Consider the following 17390-nt stretch of genomic DNA (forward strand, 5'->3'; position numbering starts at 1 on the left):
TTCAAAGAGCTGAGTGAAAATACCAGTCAACTGAGTTTCATACCTAGCCAAACACTCTTTCAAGAGTGAGGGCAAAATGAAAAAAAAAAAAAAAAATCAGACAAAGACTTGGAGAGCTTACTAATCCATGGCGCTTTTAAAGGAAATAGGTATAGTTCAGCAAGAAGAAAACTGAACCGAGGAGGAAGTTTATAAAAAAATACAAAAGAAACTAAAAGAAAAGATAATGAAATTTAACCATTGATGGTGCTTTTTCCCAACACAAGTAAGATAAAACTAAATTTCGACACAATAATAAAATATGTTGGAAAGTTCAAGGGTGATTAAATCATATTATCAAGAGGAGAATATAAAGTTGAACTTTGACTTTTAGAAAAATTCACGGATAAGAGATATCTTAACACTTTAAGTGTTTAAAAGCAACTTTTTGATCTTTAACTTTCAAACAAAGATATAACAAAAATTTTTATCAGTCTAATCAAAGATAGGAAAAAGAACAAAAGAAGCAAAGAAATGAATGGTAAGTAGACACTACAAAATGAGGTGGTAGAAATAACTGTAAATGTGTAAGTATTCAGCATAACTGTTGTCAAGTAACATAATTATTGCAGGTAACAAGTAAATCTTGCCAAGTTACTACATCACGTTGACTTCAGGTTACAGCAACATAGTAGAATGAGCTAATAGAAACCTTGATCTTATCAAAAACACTAACAAATGCTGGAAAAATATAACAAACAGTTAAATGTATAATCCAAACAAGTAATAACATAAAGAGGGACCCTAAAGCACTAAGCATACTTTTTCAAGTAGCAGATATTTTTATCTCCACTTGCCTTACATCTTGATATGTCTTAAATGGTTTTGAACTCTAGTAGAGAATAACGGGTTATATTATATGGGAATCCTGCTGTCCCTAACAGAACAAAATAGGAAGTTCAGAGAAACACACCTACATAAATGAAAACTTGGTATATGACAAGGATATTAGAAATCAGTGGAGATAATCGATTTACTGAAAAGAGTAGTCACAGTTGGCTACCTAAATAGGAAAATAAAGATAAAATTAGATCCCTATCTTACATCATACATAAAAATCTATTGTAGGTAGAATTACAAAATATCATACAGCAACATATTAAAATAAAAACTGCATAAATAGGAGAATACCGTTTAATTTCAGAGTAGAGAAAAACATTTAAAACTATTCACAAAAAGCACAAGCCATAAAAAGCTAAATTTCACAAAATTAAAATGTTAAATTTCTTTAGAGCGATAAACAGATAACATTAAAAGTCAATCTGGAAGAAGATATTTGGTGTACACATACGTGTCAAAGAAATAGTAGCTTGAGAACATAAAAAGTCCAATAACCCAATGGACAAATGTGGAAAAGAGATGAACAGACAATTCACAGAAGAGGAAACCTAAATTAGCTTTGTAGGTTAGCAATGATGTTCAAATTAACTAGTAATCAGTAAATACAAATCAAAACAACAAAATACAGGGTTTTTTCCCCCATATATAACATCTTTTTTAAAATTAAAAAAAATTTTTATTGGAGTATAGTTGACTTACAGTGTTGTTGGTTTCTGCTGTACAGCAAAGTGAATCAATTATACATATACATATGTCTACTCTATTTTAGATTCTTTTCCCATATAGGTCATTATAGAGTATTGAGTAGAGTTCCCTGTGCTATACAGTAGGTTCTTATTAGTTACCTGTTTTATACATAGCAGTGTGTACATGTCAATCCCAATCTCCCAATTTATCCCTCCCTCTCCTTCCCCCCGGTAACCATAAGTTTGTTTTTTACATCTGTGACTCTATTTCTGCTTTGTAACTAAGTTCATTTGTACCATTTTTTTTAAGATTCCACATATAAGTAATATCATTTGATATTTATCTTTTTCTGTCTGACTTACTTTACTCAGTATGACAACTCTAGGTCCATTGATGTTGCTGCAAATGGCATTATTTTGTTCTTTTTTATGACTGAGTAATATTCCTTTGTATATATGTACCACATCGTTATCCATTCATCTGTCAGTGGACATTTAGGTTGCTTCCATGTTCTGGCTATTGTTAATAGTGCTGCAATGAACATTGGGGTGCGTGTATATTTTTGAATTATGGTTTTTTCTCTGGATATATGTCCTGGAATGGGATTGCTCACCTCACACCAGTCAGAATGATCTTCATCAAAAAATCTACAAACAATAAATGCTGGAGAGGGTGTGGAGAAAAGGGAACCCTCCTACACTGTTAATGGGAATGTAAATTGGTACAACCATTATGGAGAATAGGTATGGGGTTTCCTTAAAAATCTAAAAATAGAGCTACCATATGATCAAACAAAATACAGTTTTACACTAATATAACTGCAGAAATAAAAAGTTATGACCGTGCTAAATTGATATATACATATTTATATGAAAAACTGATGTATAATATCCACTGCTGAAGGGGATGGAAATTAAACCAACTTTGGAGAGCAATTTGGCAATGTGTAGTGAACCTGAAGATTGCTTATGCTAGGTGTATAACTATAGGAGGAAATATAAATAAGAATGTTCAATGCTAAATTGCTTACAGTGGTGAAAAACTGAAAACAGTATAAATATCCATTAGAGGAAAATTAATAAACAAATTATAGCATATTCATATAATACAGTACTATAAAAAAATCAAAATGATCATGTGCTCCAAGTATTAGTATGAGGTAAAATGTTGAGTAAAAAAATGGAAAAAGAAATTTGTGACGTGATACCCATAGAATGATAACATTTTTGTAAAATTTAAATATGCTATCAAATAGTATACTGGAATGAAGATGGCGTGCATGGATATTAAGCTTATTTGGAATGATTTTGTTTTAAAAACTGTGAAACAAATTTGGTAAACAGAGAATGTATTAAAGTTGGGTAGTAGATACACGATGCATATTTTGATTTTATTATTTAAAAAAATTTGCATGTATGAATATTTTATAATAAAGTTTTTTGTTAAATAGGAAGATAAAGATGGTAGAATAAAATAGAAAAAGGGCAAAAGATATCAATAAATAATTAACTAAAGAGGAAACCTAAGTGACCAATAAATATACTTAATCACAAATATAACAAGGTAAATGAAACTAAAGCAAAAATAAAAGCTCACTCTGGGCTTCCCTGGTGGCGCAGTGGTTGAGGGTCCGCCTGCTGATGCAGGGGACACGGGTTTGTGCCCCGGTCTGGGAAGATCCCACATGCCGCGGAGGGGCTGGGCCCGTGAGCCATGGCCGCTGAGCCTGCGCGTCCAGAGCCTGTGCTCCACAACAGGAGAGGCCACAACAGTGAGAGGCCTGCATACCGCAAAAAAAAAAAAAAAAAGCTCACTCTACCCAAATAGGCAAAAATAAAAAATTTTGAAAATACCAAATTGGTGAAGGTGTATGTTAAGATGACCTTGATGGGAGTGTAAAATACTGTAATTCCTTTGTAAAACAACTTATAACTTTGAAGAGAAGCATATCTTATGTACAAACAACGATATTATCCTAAATATGCCTTCGTGCAGGTGCACAAAGACAAAAGTGTTCATCAGACCATGTATAAGTGGATAAGTGAGAACTAACCTAAATAAACACAAATAGAGGACCAGAAGAATTAAGGTCTATTCACATGATGGAATACTACATAGATAAAATGAAATAACTAGGTCTGAATGTATCAACATTGATAAATATAAAAAAAATGTTTAATAAAAATAAAAATTGTCAAATGTTACATTGACCATTGTACTAATTATGTAGATTTAAAAACATAAGGACTCTTTATTCTGCTTTTTGATCTATGTATCACCACATCAAGAGCACACTATCCTAATTACTATTGTTTTATAATAGATATTGATATGTGTGGGCATGTCTCTCTACCTTGATCATTTTCAGTAATATTTTGTCTATTCCTGGTCTTTTATTCTTTCAAATAAATTTCAAATTAGCTTGACAATTTAATTAAAATGTTGTTTTTTAAAATTACATTGATTCTATTACTCTGGTAATTTAGGGAAAATTGCCTTTGTGACATTGAGTCTTCCTACTCATAAAAATGATACTTCTATTTTTAAATTGTTGTCACCAAGTGTTTCAATGTCTGACTGTCTCCAAAAATATATTGTGTATCTTTTGTTGGCTGCCTGTTACCTCTATTTTCCCCACATTCACCACCTACCAAGCTAAATAGTGTGCTTTTCTTTTTAAAATTGAAACAGCCCTTGTTTTTAGAGATGAAAGAATTCTATCTCCTAATTTCTCCCTATTATTAATGAAGTTGTGGGTGAGTAGAGGGCCATTAATATATGCCAGATTCTACCATGAATTCTGGTCAGAAATTATAAGAAAATTAATTGCAAAGAATACACTACTATGGCAAGTGTGTCAGAAGCTATGATTTATTAGCTGTATCTAGACTGCCTGATCCAGGTAATGGTTAGCAGGGCAGCCTGAGTTATGGCAGATGTGGCTGACTGATCATCATTTAAGGGCAGCATTAATAATGTACTTTCAGAGAATGTAAACATAAAGTGGAAGGTTGCTTTTACAAGTAGGGTAGTTGAAGATATTGCACTGATTTTGTTCTTCTTCCCAAATCTGTTTACATATAAGCCATTCTAATGTTATGGTTCAGAATCAGCCAAGTTCTAGGAGTATTTTTGCATTACTGACTTAAACTTATCTTAAACAGTGGTAAAAACTTCTATTCATTAAACACATCCCAGAGAGTACTTATTTATTACAGTTACCTATGTGGCCTTTGCCATCATCTTTGAGTCTGTCTGTTGGCTCAAAATCGAGCAGCTAAAAATAACAATTACTGTTTTGTCTCAAATGGAGATTAAAGACAGCTGTCTTTAGGAAGTAGCATAGTCCAGACACTGTTGTTATTGAGGAACAATAAGCAAATAGTAATTAATAAGTAGTTTTAGCAAAGTTTGAATCTGGATCCATTGCCTATTTATCAGTGTGGGGAAGACCATCTGGTACCCTGTGGGACATTTCCAAGAGTGTTTACTTCTGCCCACTTGTACCACTAGGACCTTTGGGTGGTTTCAGCACTGATGAAATAACACTCTATGTAGAAATGTTTATTGATCCTAGCTCATCTCTATATTTCATATCAGATAGTAATGAGTTGGAGACATTTTGGCTTCTGGTTATAAGTTCTGAAGCAAAGCTTAGTGCTTATCTATTTAAAAATACATTGCTGCTTGGCTTTCTCCTAGGAGAATTGTAGTAACCAAGAGCAAACAAATCTTAAGAGTAAACTATTCACCTACCTAGTATAAATTTATTCAACTGCATGTTTATATATTGGTTTATACATTCTTTTATGTTCCCTGAATACATTATATGTTTCATGTGTCTTGGGTTGTAATTTTCAAGAGGACAGCATCCATGGTGGTTAATTGTTTTGTACCATATCTGAAGCAAGTAGTTGCATAACAGGTGCTGTTTAAAGATTGTAGTGGTGGTGGTGACTCTATATACATCTGTCTTCAGCATTAGCATAATGGACCTGATTTGGAGCTGGATATGATTGGTTTGAATATAAACCTGGAAGAGTCTTAGCAGCTTTCCATAAAATCAAAGTGTTGGTTTCCAGCTTGACTGCCAAACAGGAAATCATTCTTACCAAAGAGGTGAAGGATAAACCTCTGGCAGAGTTTTAGAGTGTGAGAGGATGCACAGAAAGAACCACAGTCTTAAGATGCAGGATAAGAGGCATGGCTGCCACACCAGTTGTTCATCACTAGAGGAAGAAGCAAAGCCAACAACATGCACCTTGCGGAACTTCCTGAAGAAAAGCCAAAGCTCCTTAGCCAGGACTTTCATGAAGACTCTTACTTTAAAAGGAATTTTAAGCAAGAGCTTAAGACCAAGAACCTTTGTGAGAACAGTATTACAGTGAAAACTTTGTCCTAGCACACCAAAATAAAAGATGGAAAACTAAGGTATCAGAAAAAGAGACATCATATGTGTTTGGAAGATGGGGAAAGTTAATTCACGAGCAAATAGCTTAGTGCACAGGGAGGATGGGATGGGTCTACTTGATACCTGGGACAGAGGGATTCCTGACACTTTGGGTGTGTGGCAGGCTGGGAGGACAGAATGGAAAGGAATATTATCTGTGAGAGTTTCAAGCGTCTGGTACAGGAGTGAGAAAGTGCTCTGGTTAAAACCTCCCTGAGGTGGCTTTCACTGGGAGAGAGCAGCAGAGGCAGGAGCAGGTGTGTCTATCCACCTGCACACAGGGTGTTAATTGTTCTCCTCCTTGCTCAGGGCCCTTGTATGTGTGAAATTATCCTAGGCAAATGTGGTTGCTATGGGCAAGAGTGGCATCTGTTACACTGAGTGGTGACAAGATCCTCTGGGCCTGCAGATATGGCCAGTTGGTGATGACAGTGACAGCCATGTAAGAATTAGAAGAGCAGATATGAGATACCTCAGAAATCTTTATCCCACCACCTGAGTCAGAGAAGGAGGAAACTGAAGGGTCAGACCTAGCAGCTTCCTGAATATCAGCATGCTGGAAGTCAGGGAGCTTCCCAAGAAATTGAGGTGAATGCCTGATCTATAGCCCATATTCTCTCTGCCCCACGTAATAGCATCACTTGCTTCCTCACTCAGCTTAACAATTTGACTCCACATTTTTTTTGTCCCTTTAAGTTTGGTCCCCGAATCCAAATCAGAAAAGAAGAAGTAAAGCTGTCACTGTTTGCAGATGACATGATACTATACATAGAGAATCCTAAAGATGCCACCAGAAAACTACCAGAGCTAATCAATGAATTTGGTGAAGTAGCAGGGTACAAAATTAATGCACAGAAATCTCTGGCATTCCTATACACTTATGATGAAAAATCTGAAAGTGAAATTAAGAAAACACTCCCATTTACAATTGCAACAAAAAGAATAAAAGATCTAGGAATAAACCTACCTAAGGAGACAAAAGACCTGTATGCAGAAAATTATAAGACACTGATGAAAAAAATTAAAGATGTTACAAACAAATGGAGAGATATACCATGTTCTTGGATTGGAAGAATCAACATTGTGAAAATGACTATACTACCCAAAGCAATCTACAGATTCAATGCAATCCCTATCAAACTACTACTGGCATTTTTCACAGAACAAGAACAAAAAATTTCACAATTTGTATGGAAACACAAAAGACCCTGAATAGCCAAAGCAATCTTGAGAAAGAAAAACAGAGCTGGAGGAATCAGGCTCGCAGACTTCAGACTGGGAGGTAATTACTGTACAAAGTTACAGTAATCAAGACAGTATGGTACTGGCACAAAAATAGAAATATAGATCAATGGAACAGGATAGAAAGGCCAGAGATAAACCCACGCACATACGGTCACCTTATCCTTGATAAAGGAGGCAATAATATACAATGGAGAATAGACAGCCTCTTCAATAGGTTGTGCTGGGAAAACTGGACAGCTACATGTAAAAGAATGAAATTAGAACACTCCCCAACACCATACACAAAAATAAACTCAAAATGGGTTAAAGACCTAAATGTAAGGCCAGACACTATCAAACTCTTAGAGGGAAACTTAGGCAGAACACTCTATGACATAAATCACAGCAAGATCCTTTTTGACCCATCTCCTAGAGAAAAGGAAATAAAAACAAAAATAAACAAATGGGATGAAATGAAAGTTAAAAGCTTTTGCACAGCAAAGGAAACCATAAACAAGACGAAAAGACAACTCTCAGAATGGGAGAAAATATTTGCAAATGAAGCAACTGACAAAGGATTAATCTCCAAAATTTACAAGCAGCTCATGCAGCTCAATATCAAAATAACAAACAGCTCAATGCAAAAATGGGCAGAAGACCTAAATAGACATTTCTCCAAAGAAGATATACAGATTGTCAACAAACACATGAAAGGATGCTCAACATCATTAATCATTAGAGAAATGCACCTCAAAACTACAATGAGGTATCATCACATACCGGTCAGAATGGTCATCATCAAAAAATCTACAAACAGTAAATGCTGGAGAGGGTGTGGCTATAAAAGGGAACCCTCTTGCATTGTGGGTGGGAATGTAAATTGATGCAGCCACTATGGAGAACAGTATGGAGGTTCCTTAAAGAACTATAAATAGAACTACCATATGACCCAACAATCCCGCTACTGGGCATATGCCCTGAGAAAACCGTAATTCAAAAAGAGTCATGTACCAAAATGTTCATTGCAGCTCTATTTACAATAGCCAGGACATGGAAGCAACCTAAGTGTCTATCATCAGATGAATGGATAAAGAAGATGTGGCCGATATATACAATGGAATATTACTCAGCCATAAAAAGAAACCGAATTGAGTTATTTGTGGTGAGGTGGATAGACCTATAGTCTGCCATACAGAGTGAAGTAAGTCAGAAAGAGAAAAACAAATACCGTATGCTAACACATATATGTGGAATCTAAAAAAAAAAAAAATGGTCATGAAGAACCTAGGGGTGAGATGGGAATAAAGACACGGACCTACTAGAGAATGGACTTGAGGATACGGGGAGGAGGAAGGGTAGGCTGGGACAAAGTCAGAGAGTGGTAGTGTATATATGGGCATATATACACTGCCAAATGTAAAATCGATAGCTAGTGGGAAGCAGTCACATAGCACAGGGAGATCAGCTCAGTGCTTTGTGATCAGCTAGAAGGGTGGGATAGGGAGAGTGGGAGGGAGGGAGATTCAAGAGGGAAGAGATGTGGGGATATATATATGTATAACTAAATAACTAATTCACTTTGTTATAAAGCAGAAACTAACACACCACCATTGTAAAGCAATTATACTCCAATAAAAATGTTAAAAAAATGAAAAATTTGGTCCCCTATTTCTGAACTTCCACAGGATCTTGGTTCCATGCACAGAACAGTGTAATAAGGATCTTGGAAGTCCTGGAAGTGTTTAGTGGCTGCTGCCCTTGAAGTGTATAAATGGTGTGAAGATTTTAGCGTTTGGACTAAGAGAAAACTAAGTAAGTTTGACCTTGCAGGTTGCTGACATAAAGTTCCACTTGAGTTCAAGGTTTCAACAGATGTATAAGATAGTGAGAACATTGGTTGTTGCAGATATTGTAGTGAGGTGGAACAAATGCTCTTGAGGGCTACTTTGTGCCAGATAATGTGAGGAGAAACTTAAGATCCAGGTGCAGGTATTAGGCCACAGTGAGAGAGGCCATTTTTGGTGCATAGTGATTGCCAAACAAATGCAATGGACATTCAAGACCAAGGGAGACCAGGGAAAGAGGAGGTCACAGCTGAGCTGGAGAAGTCATAGAGTGCTTTGGATTAGGAGTTAGGGGGATGTGGGCCTGGAAGCCAGTCCATACCTGCCTCTTATACGGGAACAAGTCACACAGGCTTCACAGAACTCCTGAGTCCTTTTTAGTAAAAAAAGGAGTTTGGTCACTAATGATCTTCAGAACTGCTTTATTGTTCTACCCTTTATAGTTTCATAGTCCCCCTAAAAGTAAGAATTAAATCAAACCTAAGGATTTTAGGATTTCATTATGAGGATGAAGGCACAGCTCATTTCAGGAGCTGGAAATCACATGAGCCAAAGTGTGGAAAAGGAGAGTGTAAGGTTCTGGTTTGGGGATACAGAGTGGTTTGTCCTAAATTTTATAAATAAAATATCAGAAGACAGATATTAGGATTTGTAAGTACTCAGTACTACATGGTGAAGGAAGGGGACAATATAATTGGATTTGGGCTTATGGTGAAAAGTGTTGATTTTGATTTATCCTTTCTTAGCTGTGGTTCACTTGAATCTTTAAAGTTTCTCATTGTGGCCTTTGGTCAATGTCTTGCTTCAGACTTTAGCGAAAAAAGGCACAGTAAAGAATTAGTCTGTGATCCTGTATTTTTAACACTAAAGGGAATGGGGCTGCATCTTTGATTTCCTATCCTAGAGACCTACAGTCTGTAAATAAGGCATTGCCATCCCCATTAACCAGCTCCATGAGAACCTGTGATAGTGGAGGGCATGGGCCCCTATCATGATTTTTTGAGCACATACATTTAGGAAAAATGTATTGATTATACAATATTCAGTGTAACACCAACGTGACAAGTAAACAGAAACTTGTAAATTTTCTCAGAGTCTGAGGGAAATGGAGAGTGACACTCCAGTATTCTCAAATTTACACAGTTCTACTTTAAGCAAATTAGCTGCAGCACTGTTTTAGGGGGTTAACAGCTTTTTTGCAGAAATTATGCCGAGTTTGTTTTGGCTTTGATATGTCATCCTCACAAGATTGTAGTTTTCTTATTAGCTGTCTTTTTATTTCTAAGGCTGTAAGATAGTATTAAAGGGATTATTTTGATTAAAATACTAGATAGTTGCTTTCTATTTATAGTTTTAATCCAGTTTCCAAATGATTCATGTTTGGTATTAAATTCAGTAGGACAATGAGTATTGAATATTTCCATCTTGAAACTACGAGCATGGATTTTCTTGCTGTTTGTTCTCACAGAAATATTTCTAAGGATGATTGGAATTGTGTATAAATAATCACACTGTAAATATTTAAGAGTCACCTTCCCCTTACATAGAAAGGATCTTATCAATGAAGATGTGATTAGATCCGTAGCAGCAGTGCTTGGAAAAACATTTCTAGTAAAGAGAATATTATTTCTGTTGAACTTCTCAGGAGAAGATAAATAAGGAGAGGTATGAGTTATCATGAGTAATTTGTTGCATCATCATGGAGTAACAAACTAGCTTCCTGTGCTTGCTTGACAATGGAGACGAGTTATCACAGAACAATGCCCAAGGTTTCATATTAACTCATTAACCACTATTATTTGTAATTGAATAATAGACTAGTTTCAGGAGGTTTTGGAGAAACCTTGAAAGTTAACTAACCTAGTTAGTTAGATGCCTTGAAAGTCCTCATTAACATTATCAATGCTCCCTATTCCAGTCATCCGCCCACCTAGCAGCCTGGCAATCTGGAATACACTTGGTTTGTCATATAAGACATGGTAATCAGAAGATGCACCTAGATGTTGCCGTTAATGGGTATCCACACCATCTTGAAGCCACTATCCTTGCAGACGTATATGGAAATACTATAATACTCAAGTAGCTTCTGTATCACAGCACCACCTTCACTGCCTCTTATACTGAGAGATGTTAGTTTTCTACTGTTGAGTAGTATGGTTGGGGATGATTTCTGATATTGTCTATGGATATGTGATCTGGTGAAATAATTGAAGCACAAACAGTCATAATCAGTTAGATTTCGGATGTGCAACCAAACAGGGAAATAATGACAATATGAATTATGGAGAAAAAGTGGGAAATATATTATGGACGATGCTTAGAATTATTAGTGGTCCAGGAAACAAGTTTGTTTGTTTGTTTGCTGAGTCTAACATGCTACAGAGGCAGCTAAAAGAAAGATAATAAATAACCTTGGTCAAGACATCTAAAGATACTGCAGAAGTACAGACATAGAAGGGAACAGACTTGCTCTCTAGTGGTTGTTAATGGGGAGAGATGCATGAAGATGCCTGGACAGATTACGTACTTACTTAATCAGTCAATCAGTTTTTAATTGAGTGCCTTTCATGTTTTAGGCCACGGTTTAGGCACTAGAAACATTTAATAGAACAAAACAGTTTCTCACTGAAATTTACATTCTAGTGAGGATACACAGATGACAAACAAACAAATAACTATATAGTTTTTTCCTCCATAGTATAATAAGCACTATGAAGGAAAATGAAGTAGGATAGATGCAATAGGGAGTGACAGGGAGAGAGAGGTTTTACTGCTATTTTGTAAAGCTGGTGGGCGTTAGGACATCACCTTCCTTTTTGAATAGGAGATACTGCGGCATGTGAATTTTGATAGGAATGATCTAAAAGAGAGGGAATAGAGGGAAATATCATGAGAAGAGTTACTGACTAAGCATGGAGTATGGGGTCTAGTAGAAGAGTGGAGCCTTGGATTTAGATTGAAGCTGGATAAGTGTGATGATTAAAATTGAGATTAGTGGAGAGGTACAGTTATTAGTAGTGCCATGATTCAGCCGTGGGAATAGGTGCTAAGGTTTAGCTCAAGGACAAGGTCACTGGGGAGGAGAAGCTCAAGGAATGAGTAACAAGGGTATTATTGGATAGCTATCTGGTGGATATTGAAATCACCAAAAATTATGACAGGAGGGGTGTTGGAGAGAGTTACAATGAACCAAGGGCTAAATTCTTCAAGGAATAAGCGACATGATCCAGGGGTTTGTAGATAACTTCAACAATATTTAAATAAATAAATATAAACCTTTTACCACTTGGAGATACTTGCTCCTGTCTGATCCCTCTTCCCTGACTAGTAGACTGGGGAGCAGTTCTGGTTTGCATTAGTCCAGTGGGACTATCCTTTATCTGGAACTTCAGAGACATTGAAAGCCAAAGGGTATACAAAATTGATAGTTGAATGGGATCAGCTGAATCAATCAACTGGAGAAAGGGGTACATTTGGGTCATCAAATGAGGCAGTGCTTGGGCAAGGTAGGAGATCTGAGGACCAGGAAGAGGAGAGCATAGGAGAGTGTGAGGGTCAGGTAATTGGATGGCTACTTGGAGATGGGAAAGGCAGAGCAGGGGTGCAGAAGGTGATTGTTACATTTGAGATTTTTAGAGGTCCCTAAAATGAGTGTGACAGAGGTTGTCCAGCTTTACTTACTTAAAGGGCCAAGATCAAAATAGGTAACACTCAAGTACCAAAGAATATTGTCTCTCTTGTATAAAGACATTTTTATAATTGTGACCACCCTAACCAGTCCAGAACCCCATCTCTCCATTCTGACCATTGCTTATAAAAGCTTGTGTTTTTATCATTTCATCACCCTCTTTTATTTGGTCATATTGGTACATGGAAGTTGAAAAGCATTTTTCTTGGATTAAGAATGTTAAATCAGTTTTACTGGAAGGACTGAGGATTTTCATGTGAGATTGCCTCACTGGAGGGCATTGGGAACAGCAGGGCAGCATCTGCCTACTACTTCAGGGTGGATCAACATTTATTAATGTAAATAGGGAAGGGTGGGGTGTAGAGAGGTCCTGTTTACCCCTGATGCTCTTGGGACTCTAGTGACTGCTGTCATTTGCACTGACATTTAAAATTCTCTCTCCTTTTTCCATCACGTGACCTGCTTCCCTCACTGAGTCTCTTTATGTTCACAGCCTGTGTAAGATTTTCTCCTGTCTAGAAAAAGCTGCTCAAAATGCAGAACCTTGCTTCCCATCTCCTCTTTTTACTTCCTGCTGCTGTTCTTGAAAATAATTGCTGTATATAGTCAATCCACAAAACATGAGACTAGGTAGAACCTTTACAGATTCTACATTATAAATTTAAGGTTGCAATCTCTTCATTTTCACAAATGCCAAAGATGGGGGTCTCTGCTTTCATTTCTTTCCTGTCAAAAGGACTAAATTTAGCTGGTTGATTTACTTTTTTATCATCCAAACATTAATTCTGAAAGGCAAATAAGTTTTTCCAGATGAACTTTAAAAAGATGATATATCTGATCCCTAAAGCACCAAATCAGAAGTAATACATTAAGGACTTTTTCTGGTAGTGAGGTTTTTTTTTTCACATTCCCATTTACCATTTAGTAGATTTCCTCTCTAAATGCAGAAATAAGGTGTGAGAGTATGCATTCATCTGTATTTTCTGTTAAGGTAAAACAGGGGTATATCTTCAATGTTATACCATGCTGTGCAGATTATAAATGAACCCTTAGAATTTTGACTTTCAGTATTGATATAAACATATTATTTATTTGTTTTCCTTAATTTATGCTGCTTGTTTGTGAGAGAAATGAGTTGATTAGAAATAAAGAACCCCGAAGGTTGTATGTGTTGAGGTAGTAAAATCACTTTTGAGTTGGTGCATTACACAACTCTTGGCATGGCCATAAATTTATTGTCATTCCTCTCCTTAACTCCTTAGTAAATTTTCCAGTTACTGTTCCAAACTGTTCTCATACATATCCAGCTTTCAGCCTCCCATCATCCCTTAGGTAACCTTGCCTCCTCTTTACTTGGGAGATTTTGAAACCATCTTTGAAACCATGTGGCTGCCTCAGCCTCCTCCTATAGTAAACTCACTTTATCTTTGAAGGTAAACCATAGTGTTATAACATGGCCATGGTTTTGAGACATTGCTGATTGACTGTTGTCCAAGCTGTTTTTAGGGCCCTTCAGCTGCAGTTGGTGCTTTTGAGGGACCAATGTAAGAAGAATCTTTATAATACACTTGTTTTATCTAGGTTCTGTTTATATTCAGCCAATGCTTACCATGAAGCATTTTAACATACTTTTCACATTTCTGAGTTGTAACTTTGATTCACCTTTTCAGGGAGCCTGTAAGGGACACATGGGTGTTGTATTTGCTGATTTCTAGTATGCTTGAGAATGTGGATTATGTTGCAGATTAGAAGTATCTTAACGCCAAGATTTAAAATCAGAGTTTTAAAAGTTCTTTCATAATCTGTATAGCAGATAGAACATTGAAGATATATGATTAGGAAGGGGATGGGGTGAAATCTTAATGGTATTAACTGGAAATTTAGTTCATAATTGTTCTGGGAGCAAGCTACTGATTCATTCGTTTATTAATTCCACCAATATTTATTGACCACCTGCTGTGCGCCAAGCATGATTTTAGGCACTGGGGATACAGCAGTGAAGAAAGGGACAAAAATCCTTGCCCTCAATGAACTAATTCTCCTCAAAAATAAACCACATTAATAAATAAAATACAGGGTGATAAGTGCAAAGAGAAAGAAGTAAAGGAGGAAAGGAAATAGAGCTGTTGGCTTGGAGACTGAAGTTAGGTTGGCAAGGGAAGGACTCACTGAAGAGGTGATTCTTATGTAAAGACCTGGTGTACGAAGAAGGTAAATAACTTGCTTTTTTTTTTTTTTGAAACTTTTTATTTTATACTGGAGTATAGGCGATTAACAGTGTCATGATAGTTTCAGGTGAACAGCAAAGCGACTCAGCCATACATATACATCTATCCATTCTCCTCCAAACTCCCAGTGAAGGCAAATGGAGGAGCAACACTCCCTATGAACACATAAACAGAGACTGGTGCTTTCTTTACTCTGTTTGCTGCTGAGTCAGAGGTGGAAACTAAAGCAATGGAGTGAGACCTTCCTAGGAGGTCTTGAGCCAGTGGAGCAAGCTGGGTGCTCCAGGTTTGGGTGTTGTATGTGTTTGGCTTAGGTAACTGGTGACCTAGGAAATAATGTTGAAGTTGGAAATTACCCCGAGAAACAATCTGGTTCAACCCTCTCACTGTATAATGGAGGAAATAGAATGGGCCCCAAAATGCTTGTTAGGCTGAATTGACCAAAATAATATCCGTGAAGATCCAGCACTAAACCTACATATCTCTTTCGTGATTGACTGTTCATTAACAATACTTCACTTCCTTCCAGTACCACCACTGCCATGGGGGTCACTATGAACTATTTTAAACTCAGCTCATAAGATGTGGCTGGGAAACTTGGAAAATAATCCCATAATAACCATTTCCCTTCTCTGTCAATTCTCTTCTTTAAAAGTGATGAACGTTGTCATGACATTGACTTCTGAAGACATTGACAACATCACAAAAATCTCTATAATGGAAGCTGTGGGCCACCAATTTCTTTTTTTTTTTTTTGAATTTTATTAATTTTTTAATACAGCAGGTTCTTATTAGTCATCAATTTTATACACATCAGTGTATACATGTCAATCCCAATTGCCCAGTTCATCACACCCCCACCCCCACCCCTTGCTGCTTTCCCCCCTTGGTGTCCTTACGTTTGTTCTCTACATCTGTGTCTCAATTTCTGCCCTGCAAACCGGTTCAATTGTACCATTTTTCTAGGTTCCAAATATATGTGTTAATATACGATATTTGTTTTTCTTTCTGACTTACTTCACTCTGTATGACAGTCTCTAGATTCATCCACGTCTCTACAAATGACCCAATTTCGTTCCTTTTTATGGCTGAGTAACATTCCATTGAATATATGTACCACATCTTCTTTATCCATGCGTCTGTTGATGGGCATTTATGTTGCTTACATGACTTGGCTATTATAAATAGTGCTGCAATGAATATTGGGTGCATGTGTCATTTTGAATTATGGTTTTCTCTGGGTATAAGCCCAGTAGTGTGATTGCTGGATCATATGTTAATTCTATCTTTAGTTTTTTAAGGAGCCTCCATACTGTTCTCCACAGTGGCTGTATCAATTTACATTGCCACCAACAGTGCAAGAGGGTTCCCTTTTCTCCACACCCTCTCCGGCATTTATTGTTTGTATTTTTTTTTTTTTCCCAGCACGTAGGCCTCTCACTGTTGTGGCCTCTCCCGTTGCGGAGCACAGGCTCTGGACGCGCAGGCTCAGTGGCCATGGCTCACGGGCCCAGCCGCTCCACGGCATGTGGGATCTTCCCGGACCGGGGCATGAACCTGCGTCCCTTGCATCGGCAAGCAGACTCTCAACCACTGCGCCACCAGGGAAGCCCTGTATATTTTTTGATGATGGCCATTGTAACTGGTTTGAGGTGATACCTCACTGTAGTTTTGATTTGCAATCCTCTAATAATTGGTGATTATTGATTATTATTCTCTAATAATTGGTGATTGGAGCAGCTTTTCCTGTGCTTCTTGGCTACCTGTATGTCTTCTTTGGAGAAGTGTCTATTTAGGTCTTCTGCCCATTTTTGGATTGGGTTGTTTTTTTTTTAATATTGAGCTGCATGAGCTGTTTATATATTTTGGAGATTAATCCTTTGTCCGTTGATTCGTTTGCAAATATTTTCTCCCATTCTGAGCATTGTCTTTTCTTTCTTTATGGTTTCCTTTGCTGTGCAAAAGCTTTAACGTTTCATTAGGTCCCATTTGTTTATTTTTGTTTTTATTTCCATTACTCTAGGAAGTGGATCAAAAAAATACCTTGCTGTGATTTATGTCAAAGAGTGTTCTTCCTGTGTTTTCCTCGAACAGTTTTATAGTGTCTGGTCTCACATTTAGGTCTCGAATCCATTTTGAGATTTTTTTTGTGTATGGTGTTAGGGAGTGTTCTAATTTCATTCTTTTACATGTAGCTGTCCAGTTTTCCCAGCACCACTTACTGAAGAGACTGTCTTTTCTCCATTGTATATCCTTGCCTCCTTTCTCATAGATTAGCTGACCATAGTGCATGGGTTAACCTCTGGGCTTTCTATCTTGTTCCATTGATCTATATATCTGTTTCTGTGCCAGTACCATATTGTCTTGATTACTGTAGCTTTGTGGTATAG

General features: G+C 37.0%; 1 long non-coding RNA gene across 1 annotated transcript in view; it reads left to right on the forward strand.

The window, feature by feature from the left end:
- Positions 1 to 17390, forward strand: part of LOC141276338 (uncharacterized) — a 546316-nt gene that overhangs the window by 186854 nt on the left and 342072 nt on the right. The gene's annotated exons all lie outside the window — the stretch shown is intronic.

The sequence above is a fragment of the Tursiops truncatus genome, chromosome 14 (genome assembly GCF_011762595.2).
Source record: "Tursiops truncatus isolate mTurTru1 chromosome 14, mTurTru1.mat.Y, whole genome shotgun sequence".
NCBI classification, from domain to species: domain Eukaryota; kingdom Metazoa; phylum Chordata; class Mammalia; order Artiodactyla; family Delphinidae; genus Tursiops; species Tursiops truncatus.